The following is a 13,940-nucleotide window of genomic DNA, read 5'->3' on the forward strand; positions in this document are numbered from 1 at the left end:
TGATGATCTTCCAGGGCAGAAGGGAAAGGGTGAGAGTGCAGCCCTTGTTGCCAGAGGATGGATCTCATGGCCTACTTAATTTCTTAAGAGTAAAATTAAAACTTTCTTCTTTTTAATATAGCTATTTACAGGTGTATATTTTCTTCTGGACACTGATATTTGCTGAAATTCATCACTTTTGGTAGGTGTGTTAGCTTTGTTTATTGTGACAAAATTTGTGATAGAAACAATTTAAATGAAAGAGAGTTTTATTTTGGCTCATGGGTTCCAAGGTCTTAGTTCATGGTCACTTTGTTGAGGAAAGAAGAAGGGGGGGGGGCAGGAGGAGGGAAGAAAGAGGCCAAAGACAAGATATAACCTCCCAAGGGCATGGCTTCATGGACTCACTGTTTTCAACTAAATTCCACCTTCTAAGTTTTGTCACCTTCTAATAGTTCATACAGTTATCAATCCATCAATGGATCAATCCATTGATAACATAAAAGCCCTCTGATCCAATCTCATTCCAAAATCTTGGAAGCTTGCCTTTACATATAGCCTTTGGGTGGCAATGCAGATGCAGATCATAACAGTAGGATATATTTTTGTTCTTAGTCATCAGCATGCAACATTTCTGTGTCCTCCAGGAGAGTCGAGGGTGCCAAAAATCATCTATCAGTACTTTATAGATTCCTTCATGTTTTTTTCCATTACTTCTAGTTGTTTGAGGATCTGCTTAATTTCCTCATATTTGTAAATTTTTCAGTTTTTTATGAACCCTAGCTTCATTCCTTTATGATCAGAAAACATAACTATCACCATTTCAATCTTTCTAACTTTATTGAGGCTTATTCATGGCCTTAACATATCCTGGCATATTCCACTTGCACTTAGAAAAATGCATGTTCTACTGCTGCTGGATGGAGTGTTCTGTTCTATGTATGTCTGCTGATTATAGGTGATTCCTACTGTTACTCAAGTTCTTTCCATATCATCTTCTCTTTAGATGTTGTTCTTTTTAAAAGTTTTATATTGAAGTATCTGATAATTAGTTTTGAACTGTATTATTTTCCCCCTTTATTTTTGATAATCTATCTCCATATATGTTATGTGTTGGATAGGAAATGGCCCTCAGAGGCTCATGTGTTGAACGTGTATTCAAGAGCTAATGGTACTACTTTGGAAAGTGGTGGAAACTTTAGAAAGTGGTCTCTAGTTGAAAGAAGTAGGCCACTGGGGGCATGGATTTGAAAAATATATAAGGTTATCCCTTCTTCCTCTCTGCTCCCTGGCTGCTATGAGGTAAATGTTTCTGCTCCACCAAGTCCTCAGTCATCATATTCTGCCTCCTCACAGGCAGAAGGAATGCAGCAAGCTGACGTGGACTGTTACCTCTGATACGGTGAAGCAAAACAAGTAATAACTTCATTAGAATATTTATGTAAGGTAATTTGTCACAGTGATGAAAAATGTCTAACACAGAAAATTGATACCAGAGAAGTGGCCTTGTAGTGCCAAAGGCCTTTGGAAATGAACTTCACTTATCAGCCACACTCCCAAACATTTGTCTTTTCTCAAATTGCAAAATTTCTGTGTCCTCCAGGAGAGTATAGGGTGCCAAGTACTGCCAGTGCCCTGAAGTAAACAAGACAGAATCTGATTCTATGAGAAACAGAGGGAAAACTTGGGGTGTTAGGTGGAAGGTCCAATTCCTTCTTTTCTCAGGGAGATGCTGGGAGTTGATCTCCCAGTCACTCTATGTGAAGGAGGGAGAGGGTCTGTGGCAAATGCCTATACTCTTGATCAGGCTGCACATTTTTTCAACTCACTGATTTGATCTTTGCCATGCCTACGGTCTAGTAAATGCCACTTCGGATCAGTTGTGAGAGACCGCTCAATTAGTTGGACCCTTTGTTCTCTCTGTAGTTCATTGAAGGAAGAAATGTCCATATGTCTATGTACATTTCCAGAGTCCTATGAATTTCCTATGCCACGAAGGCAAGGTTCCAGATGCAAGATTGTCATAATTCTGACCCTCATGCAGCAGAAAAGTCAGGACAATAGGTTTGAAGACTAATCCATTGCAGGGAAAAACAAGGATGTAGATATTAATTAATGCCTGGTTATTCTTCTCTGAATGTTGGAAGTGTTCATGCACCTATTTAAAACTGCCTGTTTCTCTAAAGGAGTTGAACTGACCAAAGTAAAGTATACACACAGAGAAATCCCTTTGAACATTGGCTTTGGAATTAATAAGGAAATATAGGTCTGGAAAGTAGGTACAGTGCACAGCAGGGTACTTGCAGAAGAGGGGGGTGAATCAATGAGATGAAGGTTACAGGAATATGATTAATGGCCTGCAGAGGCATACATAAAATAGAACAGTGAAACCTCTTAGAATTGCTTTAAGTGAGGCTAGGAGGAGGTCAAGTTGGGGAGATGGTGGGAATAATCAAACCAGTGTAAATGTAAGACTATTCAGAATTGTGACAATGAATTCCCCAGCACAACGAACATATGTTCACATAATTTACAAAAAAACTGCCTGTTTCTCTGTGTTCCCTATGGATCCAGCAGCATCATAAGTGACTCTGGGACAATGGATTATGTATTTTTGTTCTAAAGTTGTAAGTTACAAAGCAGTAAATCATCTTTACATAATGAACTAAAGCATTACCTCTCAATACAATAGTGTGATATTGAAATACATTTATGAAGTTATATTTAATGGTTAGTACATTTTGATGATTGGAAATTGTAAGACTTAAATATTATAATGTACATCATGTAGAATTTTATTTTTAAATATATTAATTAGAACTTTATTTTTGAGATTTTGGACTCTCTTTTTAAAATATGTCTAGTATATTAAAGCTTAAGCTTACTAAAATTAATAGAGGATTACATGTAAATGAAGAAAATGTTTCTAGGTTTTAAGGACGTGAGAGAAATCCTAAATTTTCTGCATGGTATGTTTTAATTTTTGTGTTCAGCCATGTTCTGAGCCCTAAGTGATGCTTGGGTCAGAACTGATACTTCATGGATAAGAAATCATAGGAATGACCACATACTCACCTTCCATGCATTGCAGGAGTTGAACTTGTCATTAAGTTTAACTACTCACTAACTTTTTCTTTTTTTTCCTTCTTCTTTAAAAACGTGGTTTCAGCAATATGTCAATCAAGTAGAGGAGGCAAAGCATATTGTCTCCTGCTTAATATTTTGAACTATTTGAAAACGAATTTGAAGTGTGTATAAGTTAATTTTTGCTTACCAATTGTTACTTATAATCTTTTAGTTTGCATAAGAATTAGTGGATAAAAAATGTTTCTCAGGAATCTCCTGTGTAGCTACTTTTTTTCTACCTAAAATGCCAAATTTTTCATGTTCTCTTTTTTTCTCCTACAAAATCAGAAAACAGGAAAGTAGATCAAGTCATGCCCAAGGGGGAGGATTTGCACCAGTGGGATGGGGTAGGTATTAGGCAAAAAGGATAGGAGGATGAATACAGTAAAATAAAATTTATATGCATGTAATAAATGTAAAAATGATACCTGTTGAAATTACTCCCTCTAAACGGAGGCAGGGGAGGTGATGAATGAGAATGGTTGAGGAGATGAATATATCAAGTATCATATACTTGATACATTGTAAGAACCTACATAAATGCCACAATGTACCTCCACCCTTCACAACAATAAAGGAAAAAAGTGTTTCTCATGATTTACATGATATAGTCATGCTCAGATCTAGTACTCCAAGTCTGATTGACATATTCTTTCTACTAAAATTGAATAATGGAAATTTAACAATTTTTCTTTTCCTAATTTTCATGAAAGAGTTACTAGAGAACATTTATCAACTTAAAAAAATTTGTATATTTAAATAGCACACAGACATAAAATTGTTGATTTTCTCTAAAGTTAATATGCTATTTTAATATTATTCTTTAGGACTTTTGATATTTTAAATACTTTAACACTAGTTGGAAAACACTGGTCTCTTCAAGCATTTTTATTTCTATTTTGGAAGAGACTAGACTCTCTATATAACACTAACATAAAAGATGATTTCCATGGTAGCTTTAGTGATTAGCTGCTATTCCAGTCTTCCCCTGTTAATGTCTACAATTTATTCTAACTCAATAATCTTAAAGCTTGGGTTCTTTAAAGAGAAGAGGCATACTCACTTGGAGTATAAAATTAAAGGGTAAATAGAGAAACTGTATCTATCCCTTAGAGCCTTCTCATTATTTTTCCTTTCGGCCCAGAGTAGAAGACTTTCATAGTCTGTACACACTTTTGTTTAGAGTTGACATAACTGCCACTGGAAACGTGTAGTAGTTCTTTGACTATGGCATATTGGTTAATATATTCACAGAGTAGTGAGGTTCGCCAAAGTCTTCTATTTTTCCACCCTCTTGCAAAATTTCAGCTCATATTCTGCCTTCTTATTTTTTAAATCTATGAACCTATTTTCATTTTATTTTTGGCAGTACTGGTGTTTGAACTCAGGGTCTTACACTTTCTAGGCAGGTGATTTCATTCTGATTCATTAACATTTTTGTCTTCCTCTCTTTTTGTTACATTCATTCATGGTACATGATTGGAGGCCAAACACTGGCCTCCAAATTCTTTGACTTTTATTTGTATTACCCTTGGTCTGTACTTCCATTCACATTATTTACTTTGTTGTTCACCAAACTTCTTCATTTTCAAAATCATTCATTTAAACAATTTATATTTCTTATAAATTTATATTACTAGATTAGAATGTGTGTGTTTGTATTAGGAATCTACCTTTTTAACAGACTCTTTTAAGGGCTTCTTAGGCCTGCTAACATTTGAATATCTTAGAATAACCTTTTTACTGATGAGGTTTTATTATTGGTACATGTGTTGAGGGTAATATCTGTCCCCATGATGAACGAACAGAAATATGATGAAACTATCAGAGTGTATGGTGAACTGCACATTGAAATGTTGGATGAACCTATAATTTCACCTTTTCAGAGTTGTCCTGCTGGAACGAGTGTCCATAGGTGTCTTTGATGAATTCTCACAGCTGTCACTTCCACTATGTATTTAGTCCCATACCATCATCTGTCTTGCATGAAAGGATTTATTTTCAACTAAATCCCTCCAGGGAAATATCATATGTCAGTTTTATCTAGAGACATAAATAATATGACAATTTGATTAGGGAAAGACTTATATAAAGAATTTCTATAATAGAAGTATACCTACAAAAGGTTACTTCCTATTATAGGAATTGTAGATAGAGAGAACAGCTTCTTCCTTTAGGATGGAAAAACAAATAGAAAGGAACAAATCTGAATGTCCCTGATCCCCTCTTCTTCACCCAGGACTAAGTTCCAGACCTTCTGAAGAGGAAAGAGTTCTCATCCATATGTGGCAGGGAACTTTGCTGGTGTTCTGTGATGAAGATTAATCTCACTGGAGATCTGCCAGTGAGTCATACATTGGAAGCTAGCTTCCGTGGTGGTGGGAAAAGACATCTACCAGGGAGATGTTGTACCTCTTATTGGGAAGCTGTCCACAAGGATTCTTCAATGGGAAATTGTGCTAAAAAATTCTGGTGATGCTATTCATCACCACAGAACTTGTCAAGAAGCCATCATGAAATGCGATGCCATTTAAACTTCCTGAGATTGGACCCTGCTAGGTATATCACACACCGTCATAGTAGTAAGCAAAGACAAATGCGGTAGTTTCTCCTTCCTCCAGTGCCTGCCTAGGACATTGTACTGATAAAAGGTGGTATTATGTCACCTGTCAAGGAAGAAATACTCTACTATTACAAGTAAGACACTGAAGAATAGATTTTAAGTTGAGAGGCAATAAATTGACACTTGTAACTAGTTGATACATCACTTTTTGTACTTAATTTATAATTAATGATTCTTCAGTGGGATGCAAATATAGTTCCCTTAAGTCTCCTGATCCCCTTCTCCCCCAAGTCTATATCCCTGTCTATACCTTCCCTACATTTAATTTAAGATTTCCCATAAAGTGTTCAACATTTACTTCCTGCTTTTTTTTAAAATCTTAATCCAATTCCAGGTAGTAGTCATTACCTGGAATTGGATTAAGATTAAAAAAAATGAATACTCAAGCTGGAATTCCTTATGCTAGAATTTTTCTTTCCACACCTCAGGCCTTTTTCTTGACTTTGTTTTTTATTTATTTGTTTGTTTTACTTGTCATGATTTCTCTCCCATGATAAAAACTGAACACATTTACATGGATGGATCTTTGTTTTACCTTTTGAAAACTTCCTGATACTCTCAATGGCCCCTATGCTTCATATATACAAATATTTTTATTTATATTTACTGTTTCTAGGTTTTTTTACTATGGTTTTGGACACTCATTGTTGAACTTCCTTTAACTATATTTATGACCTTGAATATTCATTATAGTATGTCATCTTATTCTATGAAACTTTCTGACTCTCTCCTCTACCCATTTCTTTTTAGAATACAAGGTTATTCCAAAGGGCTTCAGATACCAAAAGTGACTAAGTTTTTCACATCTAGATTAAAGAACAGTAGCTCCATTGAGAGTCATAGTCTTGGAGAACAAATTATTCTTTCTATAATATGTCAGAGTAAGGGTAATCTTAGAAAAAATAGGTGTAACAATTATTCTATAATTACTCTTGCAAATATTTTGAGTTGTCTGTATTGTTATTTGACTTGCTTAAAGTTTTTTATATTTCAAAATAGTAAACTGAAGATTTAATAACAGTTAACATGTAAAATTACTCTCATTTGGCTATAGTTCTACTAGTATGTGAGAGTCCATATAAGTATAAGAATTTGTAAAGTATAACAGCTTTTGACTATAGCTACAAATAAGAATAATATTAAAAATAACTCAAATTTGATAAAGGAAATAAGGAATTGTGTCAGGGTGTGCAGGAACACCCAGGGCACTGAGGAGGTCTTACTGTCTTTGTACTATTGGGAGCAGTACCCTGCTCTGAACAGTGAGCCACCATAATGGTGCTGGAACAAAGGGAACACAGGAAGAGGGCTGAGCCAGCCAATGTCACAGCCTTGCTGGGCCCACCATTGCTTCATTTGGTAGGAAATTTCAGAATTAGTTGAATGGTTCAAAGGAAAGTTTTCTTTTTAGAAAGGGGAGTTGGGGTGGTTAGTTCTCCACAGCCAGTTTCTTCTGATCCACTCTCCATGGGGACAAAGAAATGAATCTTTCATACTGGCTGAAGGGAATGTTTAGCTTGGAGCCTCAGTGAGTTCCTCCTCCCAGAAGTTGGAAAGGACATAGCCTGGAATTAAAAGGAAAGGTCAGGTGGATGGAAAAGTTTACAGACACCTTTGTCCTCAAGCCAGTAACTGCGCATTGGCCTGTTGGTCCCAGTTTGTGGCAGAGGTCACCTCAGTCTGGGTCTCCCCCTCTTGCTAAGGGTAATGTTTAGTTCCACGCTGGTAGCCTTAGTTGGCCTTGTGAGGCAAAATGTGTTTGGCAAGGCGGCTCTGCAGCAGTTGAGCTTGGGAGTTGGCAAGCCTACCCTGCTCTGAGAAGGGAGTTTCTGGACTGAGGTAGAGGTGCAGAAGCCAGCTGCAGTGCCTTGACCACAGTGAAGTTTCAGGACTCACCGGGCAGTAGGCTTGTGGAACATGCACGCTGACTGCAACTGCGGCTTGTTATTCTTGTCCCACATGTATGCCACCTGATATTCAAGCCCACCACATCTTCCAGAAAGACCAGTGCCCAGCCCGGCTCGCGGGGCAGATTGCTCATGGTGGGCTGCATAACTCGTGAGTCCCACTGCAGGCTGAAGATGCTGCTTGGGATCCAATCGAAGTTGGCAATTTGGTAGTGGAAGAGGATCGGGTCCGTCCCACTGCACCAAGTCCACCAGCTCTGCCTGGTCTAGGTTTGACAGCTTGACCTTGGTGTTATGCAGGGACCCTAAGAGGCTGTTCTTAGAGAGTTCAAGCTCACTTCAGTAAGGCTGGGCAGCAAGCACCTCAGACTCATCACAATGCCCACCCTCCAGTGCCCAGCGTGCAGTTCCTCTTGTACCTGTGCCCTCTGCTCACCTGGAACCTCTATCCAGGGCAGTGCCTGCAGCAACACGTGGTGCTGGAAGCCCAGCAAGCATGCAAGGTAGTAGGACTGGACCTTGACCTGGATCTGTTCTGAATTGATGCCATAGTGCATGGCTCTGGTGCCCTCAGCAAAGCGCCTAGAGCTCTTGCCTTCTAAGGCCCCCACATGGGCACCACACTGCTTCCTCAAGGAACTCGGGAAATCCCTGGGGCATCATGGTGAGGAATTTAAACTCTTATTTTTTGATATACTAAAACCTTTTGTTATTGATTCTTTAACAGGGATAAAGAAGAAGACCAATAGCACTGGAAAGTTATGTACCTGTAGAGCAAAAAATTGAAGGTGATAATGTTGCATAGCTGTTTGACCTTTAGAGGATTTTATAACTATACTAACACTTGAGACTTATAGTTTAATTTTTTTTGGTTATATAATTTTGTAATGGTAAACTTGGAAAAAATTCCATAGTGAGTGATATTTCAATACAAGTTTTATTATATTCCAGATTCTGGGAACACCAAAATGAACACTGTACAATTTTGTTGTGCATATGAAATTCACAGTTTACAAACACATTATGAATCACTTTAATACAGTGTATCACATAATGAAGGTATTTGTAATTAGCAATGAATTTATAAAATGGACAAATTTATTCTGCCTGAGGAAGTTAGGGAGATTTTGGGAAGCCATAAAGGATGATTAGGACTTAGTCATTTGAAGGAGGAAAATATTTGTCATTTTAAAAGAAGATAATGCCACAAAGAAACAGGGTGAATAGATAATTACAACTGGATGGGTATTAGAACATGAGGTGATCCATAGGGATAAACTTGCTTATAGGAATGGGTGCTGTGTTAAAGCACTGGGCCTTTTTCTCACATGTAATAGGGAACTGTAGAATGTGTTTTGTAGCAAAATGACATGGTTATATTTAATTTTACAAAAATAATTTCAGGAGTCACTGTCAGACATCTAGGAGTGGGGTGTCTCTGGGGCCAGGGTCTCACAGCTGCAGCCATGATGAAGGGTCTTGTTTTAGGAATCTATTCCAAAGACAAAGAAGATGGTGTGCCACAGTTTACAAGTGCAGGAGAGGATTTTGATAAGTCAGTGGCTGGAAAGCTTAGAGAAATTTTGAACATATCTGGACCACCTCTGAAGGCAGGCAAAACCCGAGTCTTTTATGGTCTACATCAGGACTTCCCCAGCTTGGTGGTTGTTGGCCTTGGCAAAAGGACAGCTGGAGTAGATGACCAGCAGAACTGGCACGAAGACAAAGAAAACATCAGAACTGCTATCGCAGCTGGGTGCAGGCAGGTTCAGGACCTGGAGCTGTCGTCTGTGGAAATGGATCCCTGTGGAGATCCTCAGGCTGCCACAGAAGGAGCTATGCTTGGGCTCTATGAATATGATGACCTAAAGCAGAAAAAGAAGATGGCTGTATCTGTGAAGCTCTACAGAAGTGGGGATCAGGAAGCCTGATAAAGAGGAGTCCTCTTTGCTTCTGGGCAGAACTTGGCTCACCACTTGATGGAGACACCAGCCAATGAGATGACGCCAACCAGATTTGCTGAAATTATTGAGAAGAAACTCAAAAGTGCCAGTAGTAAAACAAAGGTTCATATCAGACCCATGTCTTGGATTGAGCAGCAGGAAATGGGTTCATTTCTAAGCGTGACCAAAGGGTCTGATGAGCCTCCGGTCTTCTTGGAAATCCACTATACAGGCAGCTCCACTGAAAGTGAAGCACCCCTTGTCCTGGTCAGAAAGGGAATTACCTTTGACGGTGGTGGTATCTCCATCAAGCCCTCTACAAATATGGACCTCATGAGGCTTGACATGGGAGGAGCTGCAACCATATGCTCAGCCATCGTGTCTGCTGCCATGCTCAGTTTGCCCATTAATATTGTTGGCAAGGCCAACAAGCCTGGGGATGTCGTTAGAGCCAGGAACGGGAAGACCATCCAGGTTGATAACACTGATGCAGAGGGGCGACTCATCCTGGCTGACCCGCTCTGTTATGCACACACCTTTAATCCCAAGGCCATCATCAATGCTGCCACTCTAACAGGTGCCATGGACATAGCTCTGGGGTCAGGTGCCACTGGGGTCTTTACTAATTCATCCTGGCTGTGGAACAAACTCTTTGAGGCCAGCATTGAAACAGGGGACCGTGTCTGGAGGATGCCTCTCTTTGAGCATTATACAAGACAGGTTAAAGATTGCCAACTTGCCGATGTTAATAACATTGGAAAATACAGATCTGCAGGAGCGTGTACAGCTGCAGCATTCCTCAAGGAATTCGTGACTCATCCTAAGTGGGCACATTCAGACATAGCAGGTGTGATGACCAATAAAGATGAGGTTCCATACCTGTGGAAAGGCATGACTGGGAGGCCCACACGGACTCTGATTGAGTTCTTATGTCGCTTCAGTCAGGACAGTGCTTAGTTCAGGTACTTTGGGTCAGTGGCATGGCTCAAGTAGTGAGGTGCCTGCTTAGCAAATGTGAGGCCCTGAGTTCAAACCCTGGTACCACCAAAAAGGAAAAGTGATTTCAGATGCTCCTAAAAATCCTCTTCTGTCTTAAACTACACAGTTGGGCTTCAGGATATTTTTGAATGGATGAAAACCTTTTAAAGATAACAAGGGAAATATTTTAAAATGTAGAATAAAATGAAAATTTGGATGCCTTGATTTTTTTTTTATGCAAAGATTTATAAAGGTAAAGATAGTATCTTGCTTGGAATGATTTTTAAGATCTATATGTGCAATTTTTAAAAAAACTTCTGGTCACTTCAGAATGTTATGTTATTTAAAAAAATTGTACTTCAAATTTTTGGTGCTAGGAAAATGGACAAAATAGAAGATACTATGCAGTTGTCAGAAATAATAAATCCAACTTCTTGTGCAAAAAAAAAAAGAAAAGTAATTTCAACCACCTTGTAGAAGTTAGATCTGGGGACTAGGAATAAGAAAAAGAAGTTTTAGTTTTATTTTAGGTGTGTGATAAATAGTAATAGTAGAACACTTGTAAAATAAAATCAACAGGCTTGAGAAATATTTACTTGATATAGTTAGCAAAACTTGCTGAGTGAAAGAAAAGAAAGTTGATAATTTCATCAACTACTAGAAATAAATATAAGAGAAGAAACAAGGTCAGGATGTAGCTCAATGTTCAGCACTTGCTAGCATACACAAATCCCTGGGTTTGATCCCCAGTACTGCAAAAAAAAATAATAATCATTACTTTCATTCTTTAAGATACTAAAATTAAAGTGCCTGATATTAAGAATTCAGAGATGGAAGCTGTTGATATTTCTTTTGCTTCAGTGAGTTATTAAAAATAAGAACTACATAAAATTGTTTAGAAAAAGGGGAGGAGAATAAGAAAGAGTCATAGGGGGGTGAATTTGATCAAAGTACATTATATGCATTTATGGAAGTATAACAATGAAACCCCTTTGGACAATTAATATACACTAATAAAATCAAAAGAAAACCCAGGTAAATTAACTAACTTATACAATTATAATTTGAAATTTATAATGGTAAAACACTTTAAATTATTTTAGAGTGCATAAAAACTCACTCAATTGCAGAAACTACAGATGTTTCTCCAACTAAACTATGTACATATCCATTCATTTTACATCATTGTGTTGACAGCCTCTATTTAGTGCATAAAAAATTATAATTTAAATAGCAATTGTCTGGTAACAACACAGATTCCCAGAAATGAAGAGTCATGGAGTTCAGCTAGCTATGAAGCACATATTAAAATCTATATTTAAGGCTGCATGAAACAAAAAGTGACTCATTTTTGAGCAGTGCCATTCTAGCACTTGGAAGAGAGACTTTGAATTGTGATTATAACATGCTCCTGAAATGACTGCAGTTCTTCATGGTGGCCCAGTGATAAGTGTAAGAGATAATTTATATATTTTGATAATAAGAATTATAGATCATCTCAAATATACTGAGGTTCTCACTGAAGCTGAATACTTATCAATTCATGAACATAAAGAGTGGCTAAAACTTATTTGACATTTTTCTGATTATTGCCCACAAAAACGAGAAATTGTTCATTTATGGCCTACAGTACTAAGAATGAATTAAAAATAATGTAATATATCTGATGCAATTAGGTATTATAAGTGGAAAATAAAACTTGGTTGGAAAAAATTTGTTATAATTAAGCCCCATTTCAACTTTAGCTTTAAACACCAAAGTTGCCATGTTTCAACAAAGCATAGCTGAATATTCTACAGCATATCCAAATTCTACCGAACCTTCTGATCCAAGAGCGTTCAGGCCAACTGTGGTAGAAAGGAAACTATATCTTCAGGAGTAATGAAAGCTTCTGCTGCTCAGTCTTCCTCAAACACTGAGTTTTGTCTCATGGACTCAAGGTGACCTTTAGGACTTCTTTGCATTCCTCTTTGTGAAATTGTGGCCAGTCATTAAGTTGAAATCATCACTAGGGCCCTTCTTTGTTTTCCTTCACTATTATGAGTTGTGTTTTCTGGTTTCTGAATACTATTTCATGTATTTTTTGTCCAGAACTTAAGTAGTTCAATGTAGAATGGTTCCTGATGTTCCATCACCGATGGAAACAGAAATCCCTGTGCAAATTTATGGACTAATGAAACACAACTTCCATTGACAAAACCAAATTTTGAAACAATCAAACTTTGGGTTTTGTTTCTTGTTCTTTTCCTACTTCTAGTTAGGTTGTTTGTTAAAAATAGCTTTCTTTTTTGAATGTAGGTTTTTAGTGATATAAACTTCCCACTTAGTTCTAATTTTGCTGAATTCTAAGATAGTCTTTCATTTCCTTTTGGATTTCTATTTTGACCCATTGTTTGCTCAGGGTTGTGGTGTTTAAATTCCACATATATGTGATTTTTTTATCAGTTTTTTCACTTATGATTGAGTTCTAGTTTTGTACTACTGTAGTTAGAAAATATTCTTGCTATGATTTCAGTCTTCTTAAATTTACTAAGACATGCCTTGTGCATTAACACAATATCCATCCAGAGGAATGTTCATGTTCACTTGAGTTCAAGGTTTATTCCCCTACTTTTGGATGGAATGTTCTGTATCTGTTCCACTTGCTCTGAAGTGTAGTTTAAGTTTTCATCACTGATGTGCTGTCCGAATGATCTGTCCATTATTGAAAGTGATGTATTTACAGAACTGAATGTACATCTATCTCTCCATTCAGATGTATTAATACTTGCTTCATATATTTAGGTTCTTCAATGTGGGTGTGCATGTACTAGAAATTATTATATTGTCTTTTGTTTTATATAGGTTCATACTCTGTATTCCATAATGACCTCAAATTTGTGATCCTCCCATCTCCTTCTCGTGAGAGTTGGCAGTACAGGCACATGGCACCATGCCTGGCTTTGTTATATTGTCTTGATGAAATGATCTTTCATCATTGTATAATGAAATATTGTAATTGTCTTTTGGTAATTGAGCTTAAGTTCTCTTGTCTGAAAAATGTATAGTTAGCTCCATTTTGGCTTGCATTTGCATGACATATCTATTTACTTTCCACTCTAAAATTACTTTACTTTTCAAAATTTATGCTAATAAAATAATACTTAAGATTCTTAGGATCTGAGCATGTAGCTCAATAGTAGAAAATGTGCTTAGCTTCTGGTTCAACACAAGGAAGCCCAATCCAACAAACAGAATAAGAAATGATTTTTCTACATTAAAGCAAAAGAATAGTGTTTTAAGAATTTATTTTATTCTTTAAAACAACAGTATTGTTAACATAAGAGAAAATAGTGTAAATTATGATATTACTTCCAATTAAGAAAAATATCTTCCCCATTATGC

At 37.2% G+C, this 13,940-nt stretch overlaps 2 pseudogenes; one reads left to right on the plus strand and one right to left on the minus strand.

Annotated features, from left to right (window-relative positions):
- Positions 1 to 7,459: 7,459 nt before the first annotated feature.
- Positions 7,460 to 9,007, minus strand: LOC109677569 (four-jointed box protein 1-like; annotated as a pseudogene).
- Positions 9,008 to 9,048: 41 nt separating this feature from the next.
- On the plus strand, positions 9,049 to 10,584 carry LOC109677568 (cytosol aminopeptidase pseudogene; annotated as a pseudogene).
- Positions 10,585 to 13,940: the final 3,356 nt, after the last annotated feature.

This window comes from Castor canadensis, chromosome 15 (genome assembly GCF_047511655.1).
Source record: "Castor canadensis chromosome 15, mCasCan1.hap1v2, whole genome shotgun sequence".
NCBI classification, from domain to species: Eukaryota; Metazoa; Chordata; class Mammalia; order Rodentia; family Castoridae; genus Castor; species Castor canadensis.